At 43.5% G+C, this 14,428-nt stretch overlaps 1 protein-coding gene across 2 annotated transcripts in view; it reads left to right on the plus strand.

Annotated features, from left to right (window-relative positions):
• Window positions 1-14,428, plus strand: part of LOC102161554 (uncharacterized) — a 91,154-nt gene that overhangs the window by 66,343 nt on the left and 10,383 nt on the right. The window lies entirely within an intron of this gene.

Raw genomic sequence — 14,428 nt, forward strand, 5'->3', positions numbered from 1 at the left:
GGCCATGCCCATGGCATGTGAAAGTTCCCGGGTCAGAGAGCGAACCCACACCACAGCAGTGACCCAAGCCACTGCAGTGACAACACTGGATTCATAACCCAGTGAGCCACAAGAAAACTCAAAAAAAAGTGGAAACTTTTACATAAAATTATTGTGAATGGTTTTAAGAATGCTTATAAGGGAGCAGTTCATTATAGGTTATTAGGAAAAATTGGAGAGCGAACATTCCATCTGCACCAAGCTTTAAGAACAAGATGATAACAAGGGATGGGAGTGGGTAGAGAGGGTATTTCTGCAGAGAAAGAATGTGAACCATGGGCTGCAGTGTGATGGAACATTGAATGGTCTAGTGGCACTCGAATGTGAGGCATTTAAGGATGTTATGGAAAATGAGAATAGGATGATAATTTCTGGTCATATTTTTGAGTATATGGAGATTGGAAAACGTAGTTTTTTGGTTTTGTTTTTGTTTTTTTTTAATTTTTTTAATTTGCTTTATAGGGCCACACCCACAGCATATGGAGGTTCCCAGGCTAGGGGCTGAATCGGAGCTACACCTGCCGGCCTACACCACAGCCACAGCCACGCCAGATCCGAGCCATGTCTGCGATCTACACCACAGCTCACAGCAACACCGAATCCTTAACCCACTAAGCGAGGCCAGGGATGGAACCCGCAACCTCATGGTTCCTAGTTGGGTTCTTTAACCACTGAGCCATGAACTGAACAAAAACCTGTTTGTTTGTTTTTTAATTTATTTGGGGGGGGGGGACACACACCTGTGGCATGTGGAAGTTCCCAGGCTAGGGAGTGAACCTGAGCCACAGCTGTAACTATAGCCATAGCAGTGACAATGCTGGATCCTTAACCTGCTCAGCCATAAGGGAACTCCTGGAAGATGTAGTTTTGAGAGAGTGGTAAACCTTTGCAACAGCCATTTTACAGAGTCAAAAAGGAAGTTCACTAGGAATAAAGACAGATGCTGCAGGAGTTCCCATTGTGGCTAGGTGGGTTAAGAACCAACTAGTATCCATGAGTATGCAGGTTCAATCCCTAGCCTTGCACAGTGGTTTAAGTATCCGACACTGCCATGAGTTAAGTGTAGGTTGCCGATACAGCTCCGATCCTGAGTTGTGTGGCTGTGGTGTAGGCTAGCAGCTGCAGCTCTGATTCAACCTCTAGCCTGGTAATTTCCATATGATGCTGCTGTGACCCTAAAAAGAAAAAAAAAAAAAAAAGACAGAAGCTACCATTTACAAGCACTTACTGTGTGCCAGGCAATGTGTTAAATGCAGGATATACATTGATGAACTGAGTGGACATGGTCCCTGCCCTCATGTAGCCTCCAATTTACTGGGGGAGGCAGACAACAAATAGGAATATTCTTAAAATATATAACATTGTTGAGATAAATGTTATGAAGGAACAAATGGTATCAACAAGGTATGGTTATGGATGATGGCCAGGTTGAAGAAAGGACATAACCTCAGACCAAGACTCAAAAGGATAAGAAATAGATCAAGACAAGAGCAGAGGGGAGTTCCCGCTGTGGTGCAGCAGTTAAGGACCCGGCATTTTCTCTGTGGCAGTGTGGCGATGGTGCAGGTTTGATCCCTGGCCCGGCACAGTGGGTTAAGGATCCAGTGTTGCCACAGCTGTGGTGTAGATTGCAGCTGTAGCTCAGATTTGGCCTGGGAACTTCCATATGCCATGGGTGTAGCCAAAAAAAAAAAAAAAAAAAAAAAAAAAAAAAAAAAAAAGCAGAGGGAAGAGAGCTTTCGCTAAAGCCTATGGCAAGAGAGAGTTTTGCATGTTCCAGAAATTGAAAGGAGCCCCTTGTGGCTGCAGCACAGCAGGAGAGAGTGGCATGAAGTGAGAGGAGATATGTAGGCAGAGGCCAGGGTGGTCAGGGTTTCTTCCAGGCCCCAGTAATGACTTTCAATTATATTCTTAGAGCACTGGGAATTCATAGACTAGTTTTAAGCAAGGGAATAACTTAACTGGACATGGACTAAACAGGGAATGGACTGTGTCAGAGCAATCAGGAGGCCTAGGGAAATTTTTAGAGGAATACTGCTTCTATCAAATGAAACACTGAAAGACATCAAGAGCACAGAGTGGTTTGGTGAAGAAGGTGATGATGTAGATGTAGGTTTTCTTGACCTTGGGGTGATATATATTCGTTATTTCTAGCACAGTTCTAAGTGGGACTGAGATAAGGAGATTTGTAGAATCAGTATAGAGATTTCCACAGACTGTGGACAGCTAACGCAAGGATAAGGCAGCTCTGAGAGGTGGTGCCAAGACTGGAGAGCAGAGAAACCAAGGCGTTTTCTTGCCCAGAGCTACTTTTACAGAGCTGTCAAAAATCTCAAGTAATCCTGTTGAAGATATTCCACAAACAACTGGGCTGGACCAGTGAGATCCAGGTTGCAGCACACAGCAGGAGTTAACGAATATTGGGAGTTTCCACTGTGGCTCAGCAGTAGCGAATGTGGCTGGTATCCATGAGGACATGAGTTTGATCCTTGGCCCCGCTCGGTGGGTTAAGAATCAGGTGTTGCCATGTAAGTCGCAGACGCAACTCACTCAGATCTGGTGTTTCTGTGGCTGTGATAGGCAGTAGTGTAGGCCAGCAGCCTATGGCTTAGGCTTCCATGCGCTGAGGGTGAGGCCCTAAAAAGACCAAAAAAAAAGTTAACAAATATTTATTGAATGAATAAGATTGATGTGGTAGTTCTCTAACTAGCAGGGGTAGTTGAAACTGTAGGAGTGAATGAAACCACTGGTGGAGAAAAGAAAGAGCAGAAAAGGGGAAGAGCCAAGAACAACTAGATTCTGACTGGAATTGATCTGATAGAAGCTGAATGGTGCGACCACAAGGGAAGTTTGGGTTAGACTCTGGAAAATCCTAAAACTTTTTTGTTTTGTTTTGTTTTTTGTCTTTTGTCTTTTTAGAGCCGTACCCGTGGCATATGGAGGTTCCCAGGTTAGGGGGCTCATCAGAGCTATTGCTGCCAGCCTACAATGGAGCTGCAGCAAAGCCAGATCCAAGCCAGGTCTGTGACCTACACCACAGCTCATGGCAACACCAGATCCTTAACCCACTGATCAAGGCCAGGGATCAAACCTGAAACCTCATGGTTCCTAGTCGGATTCGCTTCTGCCATGCCACGACGGGAACTTCAAAAACTGGTATTTTTAATAAGAATGGGAGACTATCTATTAAAGAAAGATATTTAAATTCTGTCTCTTACACCCAAAGAGACTTTTAAGACTAGACGGCCTACTAAATAAGCAGATCTCAAACATTTGGGAACATGATTTTAATTAGATTGGCATTTTTTATATAGGTCTCACCAGGACCAACTAGGAGTTTTGAAACAATAGGATATTGAATAAAATGGCGTTCAGTCATTGGGAAATTGTCTCGTACAAAATTGCTAAATAGGGTCTCTATAAAGAACTATAATTAAAGGGGAGTGAAAACAAATTCTTTGCTTACAGTTTCAGTGGGGTTTAATTAAAATGTATTTATATGGATGAGCCAGCCCATTCCACTTGGAATATGCATCTAATGTATCTGGATTTAGAGTTTTAGGAAACAAACTCAGAAACACTAGAAGAGATCAGTTGATCTTCCGCTTTCCTATAGGAGAGACAGTATAACCTAATTATTAAGATTGAGGGCATTAATATTAGACAGACCTGGTTTTGGTTCTTTCTCAGCCACTTCCTAGCCCTGTGACGTTATGCAAGTTACTCAACCTCTCTAGGCCTAGTTTTTTCATCAGCGCTACGTAGAAAATGAAAGAGCCTACTTCAAAGGATTATTGTGAAAATTAAATGAAAAAAATTGAAGCATTTAACTCAGTGCCTTAAAAGAAATCCCTGACACGGTCCATTGTTGAAAGACATAATGGGAATAGAATAATATCCAACACTTATTATATGCCAGCTACTGTGTGTAAGTGCTTTAAAGACCTTATCTCATTTAATCCTTTGAGGTAAGGTACTATTTCTTATCTGAATTTCATGTGTGAGGAAACTGAGGTTTAAGGAATTCCAGGACTCAGAGAGCTATACAAATACCTAGCTAGCTCAGTCACCCACTGGTGTGCACATGTAATTCGATGCAAACATATGCAAAGATATTTACATGCCCATTGTTGCCAGTTCTGCATTTCCTGGCATTTCTATCTGGAACTGGCGGTGCTGTTCTAGCACCGTGACATTAGTGGAAATGGGTGGAGGAGCACCTACTCAACCAGCATGAGTGCTCTAATGTAAAGGGTGAGGTGTTATTGCAAAGAGCACAACGCTGTCTCTAACTTGCCCTAGGACCCTGGATAAGTCATTGAACTGAGTCTTTGGGCCTCAATTTCCTCATCTGTAAAATGAGAGTGCTGGCTCAGTTCTAGAATCTTCTGAATCGAAGCAGCCCCCAAGCTGACTACCTTGTATAGCAGCTCTATACAAACACTCTTGCCCCCATGGCAACGGCCACTCAGCTCTCAGCAGCACTGGTATGCTGCTCCACTCTAGCCAGCAGTAGTATTTCCATCGAAAATTCCTGGGTGAATAGAGGGCTTGAACGGGGGAGGGTTCTGTCGGTCAGAAATCTTAAAGGCTCTGCTTTAAAAGAAATTCTGGAATACTTGTGGGTGCTCCATCAGAAAAACAGCACCAGTGTTTAGTTCACAAAATCACCCTTTTAGTAGGTAAAGGAGTGTCTTAGCTGAGATGAGATTTAAAAGGTCTCTTTGCCCTTAAGTGCTGAGTCAGTGATTGGAGGAGAGTGTGGCCCAAGTTCATTAGCATTGGCGAGAACGTCAAAGGAACATTGCCAGAGGATGTTGAATCAATCTGGATTTTTGAGAAGCGATTCCAGTATTTAATTCCAAGATCCATAGACTTGGATATGACTTTCATTAAGACAGACATTATCAGAACTCCATCTTAGAAGCACAGGGAACCTGGGGCAGAGGGACAAGAATTAAGTTTTGAGAGAAAGGTAACAACTCTTTTCAAGGAAAACAGGATATGTCTTTGAGGAGACTAGCCTATTTCTACTCTACTCTCTATTTTCGAGCCTTTGAAAAGTTGTTCTCCTGAGTCAGTTAACTGGTAATTGTGATGATGACAATGCTGAATTCACGGAGCGTTTTCCTCCTCCACATTGCTTCCTTTAATTTGAGTCCTAGAGTAGAAGGGGGCACTATCTCTTTACAACTCGGTTGTAAATGAAGCAGAAACTCAGTAAGATACCAAGTTTAAAGAATTGACTGCCCGAGAGGGAGTAGTTCCAGGAAAAATGCAATGCGCACTTCACTAGGTCTCCACCTGAGGGCAGCAGTGTTCGCTTTTGCTGCCTCCTTAGGGCTGCCTCCTTAGGGCTGCCTCCTGAGAGATCTGCCATTGCAAGGGCATTGAAGAGAGGAAGAGTGTGGAGGTGGGGGTGGGAGGTTGGAAACCAGGCTGGTGAGTGTGCTCAGCATAAGGCTTTCTATAATTTGAGCCAGAGCTGTGTCCATTGAGCCGGGGGAATCCTGGAATAAATGGATGGTCTCTGCTGAAAACTGTCTCAACAACAGGACAAGAGCGGTGACATCCCGGGCAAATCAAAGTAGGCTGCTCCTTGTAGCTGACGAGTTGGAACCTGCTATTTTTACTCTTGCCACTAGAGGGCAGAATATGAAAAGAAAATTTGAGCTTTATCACTCACTGGCTGTACAATCTGCAGGAACTGTAAATTTCAGAAAGGATAAATCTTGATCTTGCTAACATGCTTATCTGGTCAAGCCATTTCCCTGCTTACACATTTTCAATGGCTCCCTAAAGTCTCCAGAATAAAGTCTGAGCTGATGAGAATGGCATACAAAACCCTTTCTTAAATGTCTTTGGTCTTTCTTAACTGTTAGCCCCTTGCTCTGGACCTGAGCATGCACAACCTTAGGGGAAGTAGTGAAGTGGAAAGGTTGAGGGTGATAAAGCCACTACAAGACAATAGGTCATCCCAGACTTCCTCTTTTCCATCCCTCTCACATTCAATTCTACTACTTCTCTCTCTATTCTCTTAAACTTTGTGAGGGCAGGACCCCATCTACCTTGTTCATCTTTACATCCCTGGTGCCTGGTACTCTTAGTGGGAGCTTATTAAATGTGTATTGACCAGAGTAATAAAAGAATGGATACATTCTTTTCACCGTTACCACCTTGGTCCAGCTCTCTACCTCTCACTTGGTCTGCAATAGGAACCCAAAGGGCCTCCCTGCGTCCCCCTTTATTCCCTAGAATCTGTTCTATACTCTGCAACCAGAGTGATCTTTCTGAAGGACAAATTTGTTTAAAATCCTTCAAGGGTGGGAGTTCCCACTATGGCACCGCGGGTTAAGGATCTAGGGTTGTCTCCGGGAAGGTGTGGATTTGATCCTGTGGTGCAGATCACAGATGCAGCTCAGATTCAGTCCCTGGCCAAGGAACTTCCATATGCTGCAGGTGTGGCCAAAAAAGAAAAAAAATCCTTCAAGGGCTTCCTATTGCTTTTTGTTTTGTTTTTTTGCCTTTTTTTAAATTTATTACTCAGATGAATTTATCACATCTGTAGTTGTATAATGATCACAACAATCCAATTTCACAGGATTTCCATCCCACAACCCAAGCACATCCCCCCACCCCCAAAACTGTCTCCTCCAGAGACCATAAGTTTTTCAATGTCTGTGAGTCAGCATCTGTTCTACAAAGAAATTCAGTCTGTCCTTTTTTCAGATTCCACATGTCAGTGAAAGCATTAATGTTGGTGTCTCATTGTATGGCTGACTTCACTTAGCATGATAATTTCTAGGTCCATCCATGTTGCTAAAAATGCCAGTATTTCATTCCTTTTAATGGTTGATTAATATTCCATTGTGCATGTGTATTTTTTTTTTTTTTTTTTTTTTTTTTGTCTTCTTGCCATTTCTTGGGCCGCTCCCATGGCATATGGAGGTTCCCAGGCTAGGGGTCGAATCGGAGCTGTAGCCACCCGCCTACACCGGAGCCACAGGAACGCGGGATCTGAACCGCGTCTGCAACCTACACCACAGCTCACGGCAATGCCGGATCGTTAACCCACTGAGCAAGGCCAGGGACCGAACCCGCAACCTCATGGTTCCTAGTCGGATTCGTTAACCACTGCACCACGACGGGAACTCCATATGTACTCTTTTTTGTTTTGTTTTGTTTTTTGTCTTTCTGTCTTTTGTAGGGCTGCATCCATGGCACATGAAGGTTCCCAGGCCAGGGGTCTAATCGGAGCTGTAGCCGCCAGCCTACGCCAGAGCCACAGCAACACCAGATCTGAGCCGTGTCTTCGACCTACACCACAGCTTACGGCAATGCTGAATCCTTAACCCACTGAGCAAGGCCAGGGATTGAACCTGCAACCTCATGGTTCCTAGTTGGATTCGTTAACCACTGAGCCATGACAGGAAGTCCTTCCTATTGCTCTTAAAATAAAAAATGGTAATCCTTAATACAGCCACAAAGTATAATTTAGCAGTCTGGGCAGTTGCTAGTTAAGTGATCATAAGAAAGTTACTAAATCTCACCAAGTCCTGGTTTCCTCCTCTAAAAAATGTAAACAATAATTATTCCTAATTATTCCTAATAATAATTCATAGGGTTGTTGGGAGGACTAAATAAGCCAATATGTAAATATTAAATGCCCAGCACAGTGTCAGTTCTGTGTTGATAAATGGTAAGTACAGTTATTAGGTCCTGAATAATGTAGTTGCTGCTTGTACCTTACTATCCCCTCTCATTTTCTGGCAGCCTCATTAAGCTGCTTTCAGATCCTAGAATGTGCTATGCTCTTTTTATTCCCCTTCCTCTATCTGGTCCCAATGTAGAGTTTACTTTCTCTAAGAAAGCTTTCTTTTCTTTTCTTCTCCTTTCTTTCTTTTTTGCTTTTTAGGGCCGCACCTGGGGTATATGGAAGTTCCCAGGCTAGGGGTTGAATCAGAGTTACAGCTGGTGGCCTACACCACAGCAATAGCAACTCAGGATCTGTGACTGCCAAATACATCACAGTCTGAGGCAGCGCTGGATCCCAGACCCACTGAGCGAGGCCAGGGATCGAACCTGCATCTTCATGGATACTAGCCGGATTCATTTCCTCTCCGCCACAATGGGAACTCCCTCTTTTCTTTTCTTCTTTTTTTCCTTTTTTGGCCATGCCCACCGCCTGTGGAAGTTCCTGGCCAGGGACTAACCCAAGCAACAGTACTGCAGTGATGACACTGGATCCTTAACCCACGGTGCCTCAAGATAACTCCTAAGAAGACTTTCTTGGCATCCCCCATCTGGTTCAGGTGACCCTGTAATGAGTTCCCATAGCACCTGGTATACCACTTATCATGGCATTTGTTATCCACTCCTGGCACAGTGACATTTAGCAATGCCTCAATAACTAAACGTGTTGAATCAGCTCTCGCCCCACTGCAATTTCTCTTTTCTATACTCTTTGTGTATGTCATTTCTCTTTTCTATTCTAAACAGAACGTCATGATGGCTACATCCATATTTCCTTTCCAAGGGAATCTTCCCCACCTTCAGCCTCTGTTGAAGAGGCAGCCCTAGGTGGCCATAGTTCGTGTACAGTTCATAGAGGTACTTTGGCCTTAACTGACTAGACCAGAATTGGCATCTGATCCAATAGTGGACAACAGAACCTGGCCAGCAACTTACCACTTACCTGGCACAAAAGAGGACTAGGTCAAGGAATTCCTGTTGTGGCTCAGTGGATTAAGAACCCAATGTAGTGTCCGTGAGGATGCAGGTTCGATCCCTAACCTCTCTCAGTGGATTAAGGATCCAATGTTGTCGCCAGCTGCAGCACAGGTTGCAGATGCAGCTCCGATCTAGTGTTGCTGTGGTTGTGGCATAGGCCTGCAGCTGCAGCTCTGATTTGACCGCTAGCCTGGAAACTTCCATATGCCACAGGTGTGGCCCTAAAAAGCAGAAAATAAAAATAAGTTCTGAAAAGGAGAGACTGTGGCTATTAATGACAGGAACAAGAGCAAAAATAATGTATGAAGAAAAGCCATGAGATAAACTCAGAGTTATGAAGGGCCAAGGCAAACTATAGCTATGACAATAGAGAAACTATGGGGTAGGAGTTTCCACTGTGGCACAATGGATTGGCAGTGTCTTGAAAGCGCTGGGACGCAGGTTTGATCCCTGGCTTGACACAGGTTAAGGATCTGGCATTGCCACAACTGCTGGGTAGGTCGCAACTGCAGCTCAGATCTGATCACTGGTGTGGGAATGTCATATACAGTGGGGCAGTGGACAAAAAAAAGAAAAAGATAGAAAGAAAGAAAAAAAGAAACTATAGGGTAGAGAACAGAAATACAAAGCAGAAGTTAAGGAACCATTTGGTAAAAACGGCCCTGCCGGAAGAACAGCTAAGTCATGTTAATGATTGAGCATCAGGATGAAAAAACCTAAAATGCTGTTTCTTGCCCTTCTGAGTTATTAGTTTTCCTGGGTTTCTTGTGACATATCTTTAAATAAAATAACATTTTTGAGCTAAAAGGAGTGAGTTATTCTTTGTAACCCAGAGTACCAGAGAAGCCATTTCCGTTTTAGGAAAACCCAGGCACCCTTCAAGCCTGAATTTCTGGCCCTTTTCTCTGTTCTCTCTCTCCATTTAGAGAAGTACTTGTTACATTATCTGTAATTATTGGTTTTTCTGTCTCTACTATGTGGATATCAGCCTTTGAATTCTTTGAAGACAGGGTACCTTGTCTGTGTTTCTCAGCACCATACTCTGTCCAGAGGCATACTTGATATATAAAACCAAATGCTGCAGTTCCGCTGTGGTGCAATGGGATCAGTGGTGTTTTGGGAGCGCTGGGATGCAGGTCCATCACCAGCCCTGCACAGTGGGTTAAGGATCTGGTGTTGCTGCAGCTGTGGCTTAGGTTGAAACTAGCTTGGATCTGATCCCTGGCCCAGGAACTCCACATGCCACAGGGCAGCCAAAAAAGGAAAAAAAAAAAAAAGGAGTTCCTGTTGTGGTGCTGTGGAAACTAACTGACCAGTATCCATGAGGACGTGGGTTCTATCCCTGGCCTCGCTCAGTGGGTTAAGGATCTGGCATTGCTGTGAGCTGTAGTGTAGGTCACAGATGCTGCTCGGATCTGTCATTGCTGTGGCTGCGGTGTAGGCCGGCAGGTGTAGCTCTGATTTGACCCCTAGCCTGGGAACTTCCATATGCTGCACCTTCGGCTCTAAAAAAAAGCAAAAAGAAAAAAAAATCAATAAAATAAAACCAAATATTTATCAAAGTACTCTACATATTTTAATTTATTTAATCCTCATGAAAGTCCTCTGAAGGGAGTACTATTTTTCTCCATTTCTCAGATGGGGAAAGTGAAGGACAAAGAAAGCCTTGCCAGAAGTAAAGGGTAGAGAGGTAATTCAAAACAGGAAGTTTGGCACCAGAATCCTATGTAATATGGCCATAAACTAAAGAGGAATGTGGACAGGGAATAGTAATTAAAACGAATATTGGAACACTCTTCTTCAGGGTACAAAGCACTTTCACGTGTATTATACGAGCATATCAGGAGTCCCCTCGTCCTTTGTGGGAAACTAGCCAGTAGTTAGTTTTAGCGCTGAAATACCAGATACCCAGATTCTTCCTAAAGGCACAGAAAAATGAAGTGTAAATAAAGGGCAATAGAGATTTTTTTTCCCTTTTTTGGCTGTACCTGTGGATCAAACCCTCGATCCCGAGCCACAGCAGTGATAACTCAGGATCCTTAACCTGCTGAGCCACTAGGGAAGTCCCAGATGTATTTTTTAAACTCCATGAACCCTTAGAGATGTAAACACTTGGTAGGTTGGTCAGATTTTAGGCTAGTGTCTAAAGAAAGAATTGTTTTAGAATATAGAAACCATGGAGTTCCCGTCGTGGCGCAGTGGTTAATGAATCCGACTAGGAACCATGAGGTTGCGGGTTCGATCCCTGCCCTTGCTCACTGGGTTAATGATCCGACGTTGCCGTGAGCTGTGGTGTAGGTTGCAGACGAGGCTTGGATCCCGAGTTCCTGTGGCTCCGGTGTAGGCCGGTGGCTACAGCTCCGATTGGACCCCTAGCCTGGGAACCTCCATATGCCGTGAGTGCAGCCCTAAAAAGCAAAAAAAAAAAAAGCAAAAAAAAAAAATATATATATATATACACACACACTAAAAAAAAAAAAAAAAAGTAATATAGAAACCTAGGAGTTCCTATTGTGGCACAGTTGAAATGAATCCAACTAGGAACCATGAGGTTGTGGGTTCGATCCCTGGCCTCGCTCAGTGGGTTAAGGATCTGGCGTTGCCATGAGCTGTGGTGTAGGTCGCAGACATGGCTCAGATACCCAGTTGCTGTGGCTGTGATGTAGGCCAGCAGCTATAGCTCTGATTCGACCCCTAGCCTGGGAACCTCCATATGCCGTGAGTGCAGCCCTAAAAAGCAAAAAAAAAATATATATATATATGTATACACACACACACACTAAAAAAAAAAAAAAAAGAACATGGAAACCTTTCATCTGGGGCAAAACAGCCACTTTTTCAGCTATTGCTATTCTGAGAACTGAGTCTCCATAAAACCTACAATTGAGGATGTGTATTGTGGGGTGGGGAGGGTAGATAGAGTGGTGATTCCACATTATGCTATTGTTTTTAAAGGAGTCTGAGTATAGGGAGCTCTTGCAGATGCCTATATTGGCAGCTTCAACTGGTTCCTTTGCGTTACCATGACAACAGGAAGCCAAACTTCGGGGGCTATTTACTGGTGAGTGGTAAGGAGCCAATGGAAAGGAAAACTCTTTGAGGAAGTCTGTCGTTGTTTGGGGTGGTAGTGGAGCAGGATGTGTATGTACTGGTATAGGGTAAATCCAGATGCCTCCTGGCAAGATACGCAAGTAACTTCCTCCTAAATGCCTGTATCTCAGACATCTGAGTGAGTAACCAGGGGAGAGGTCTGACAGTAGCAACTATTCAGCATGAGAATGTTCTAAATTAATATTTAGTGCTGGTGCTGTCTAAGAACAGGGAGAGTCTTTGGGTTCCATCAGAAAGTGAGGGAACCGCAGGAGATGCCTATACCTGAGTAAAATTTACTCTGGAAGTGAGTACGATTTGCATTTGGGGTGAATTCCTGGTGACACAGCCATATGGCTTTTGCTGACTGCCATCCTCCAGACAGTATATTCCTTTGACAGAGCAGCTTAAATGTACAAAGGATTGTGCTTTCCTCACTGTCACCTTTAATCCCCCCCCCCATATGTTACTCTTAAATGAAGGTGCTCCTACCTATCCTTCCAGACTGAACTTCTACCCAAAATGAAGGATCTGGACCCTTTCCCCAAACCGCTTTCCCACATCTCTGATTTTCTCCTGAGAGTAGGAGGCTCCAGGGGACCACAGCTGACTCTGCCAGGCACCGATGGTTGAGTCATCCTGCAGGCGTCAGAGCTGTTAGCAACAGCTCTGCTGATCTGTATGCAGCTCCAACTCCCTCTCCAGTTCAGAGTTTTGGAGCCGTCTTGTTCAAAAGTAAAGAACAGAACACAGATGGCTGGTAACAGGATCCCACAGGGGCCTCCTTTCCCACTGAGCCCATCCTGCTAATCCTTTTATAGGAAATAAATGGTGAATGAAACAAAAAAGGAATATCAGCTTTTGCTCTGTTCTTTGGATCTTGGTGGAAGGCCTCAGTTTTCTGCTACCCGTTATGTTTTCAGGCATTTTCCCTTCCTGGTCTTTCTTTCTTCTCATCCACTGCTTTTCCTTCCCTGTTCTCTATTCTCTCTAGCATCTTTGTTTTTTTGTTTTTGTTTTTGTTTGTTTTTTGATGTTGTCTTAGTCTCACAGTTCATTTTATTTTTTTATTTTTTAATTACTTAATGAATTTTATTACATTTATAGGTGTACAACAATCATCACAACCAAATTTTACAGCATTTCCATCCCAAACCCTCAGTGCCTCCCCCCACCCCCCAACCTGTCTCATTTGGAAACCATAAGTTTTCCGAAGTCTGTGAATCAGTATCTATTCTGCAAAGAAGTTCTTTGTGTCCTTTTTTTAGCTTCCACATGTAAGTGATAGCATTTGATGTTGGTGTCTCACTGTCTGACTGACTTCACTTAGCATGATAATTTCTAGGTCCATCCATGTTGCTAAAAATGCCAGTATTTCATTCCTTTTAATGGCTGAGTAATATTCCATACCACATCTTCTTGATCCACTCCTCTGTCGATGGACATTTAGGTTGTTTCCATGTTTTGGCTATTGTATATAGTACTGCAATGGACCTTGGAGTACATGTATCTTTTCTTTTTTTTTCTTTTTTGTCTTTTTAGGGCCATACCCGAGGCATATGGAAGTTCCCAGGCTAGGGGTCCAATCAGAGCTGTAGCTGCCAGCCTACACCACAGCCACAGCAATGCCAGATCTGAGCCATGTCTGCAACCTACACCACAGCTCATGGCAACGCCAGATCCTTAACCCACTGATCGAGGCCAGGGATCGAATCTGCAACCTCATGGTTCCTAGTCAGATTCATTCCCACTGCACCACTACGGGAACTCCCTGTTTGTAGACCTTTTGATGATGGCCATTCCAGCCGGCCTAGGGTGGTAACTCATAGTAGTTTTGATTTGCATTTCTCTAATAATTAGTAATGTTGAACATCTTTTCATGTGTTTTCTTTCCTTTTAATGGCTGAGTAATATTCCATTGTGTATATGTACCACATCTTCTGGATCCACTCCTCTGTCGATGGACATTTAAGTTGTTTCCATGTCTTGAAAATAGTGCTGCAATGAACATTGAAGTACATGTGTCTTTGTGAGTCTTGTTTTTCACTGGGTAGATGCCCAGGAGTGGGATTGCTGGGTCAAATGGTAGTTCTCTGTTTAGTTTTCTGAGGGATCTCTGTACTGGTTTCCACAGTGGTTGCACCAATTTACAATCCCACCAACAGTGTAATAGGGTTCCTTTTTCTCCACCCCCTCTCCAGCACTTATTGTTTGTAGACTTTTGGATGATGGCCATTCTGGCTGGTGTAAGGTGGTACCTCAGAGTGGTTTTGATTTGCATTTCTCTAATAATGAGTGATGTTGAACATCTTTTCATGTGTTTTTTGACCATCCATATGCCTTCTTTGGAGAACTGTCTGTTTAGATCTTCTGCCCATTTTTTGATGGGGTTGTTTGTTTTTTTGGTATTGAGCTGCAGAAAGTGTTTATAAATTTTGGAGATTAATCCCTTGCCCGTTGATTCATTTGCAAATATTTTCTCCCATTCTGTGGGTTGTCTTTCTCTAGCATCTTTGTATCTGATGGAGTATTTTGTTGAATGTCTTCTATTTAGCCAGAGAATTGTAAT

This window comes from Sus scrofa, chromosome 12 (genome assembly GCF_054392235.1).
Source record: "Sus scrofa isolate SSC_HxYL_T2T_F1_AM1 chromosome 12, Sscrofa_HxYL_maternal_Yorkshire_Landrace_v2.0, whole genome shotgun sequence".
Lineage (NCBI taxonomy): Eukaryota > Metazoa > Chordata > Mammalia > Artiodactyla > Suidae > Sus > Sus scrofa.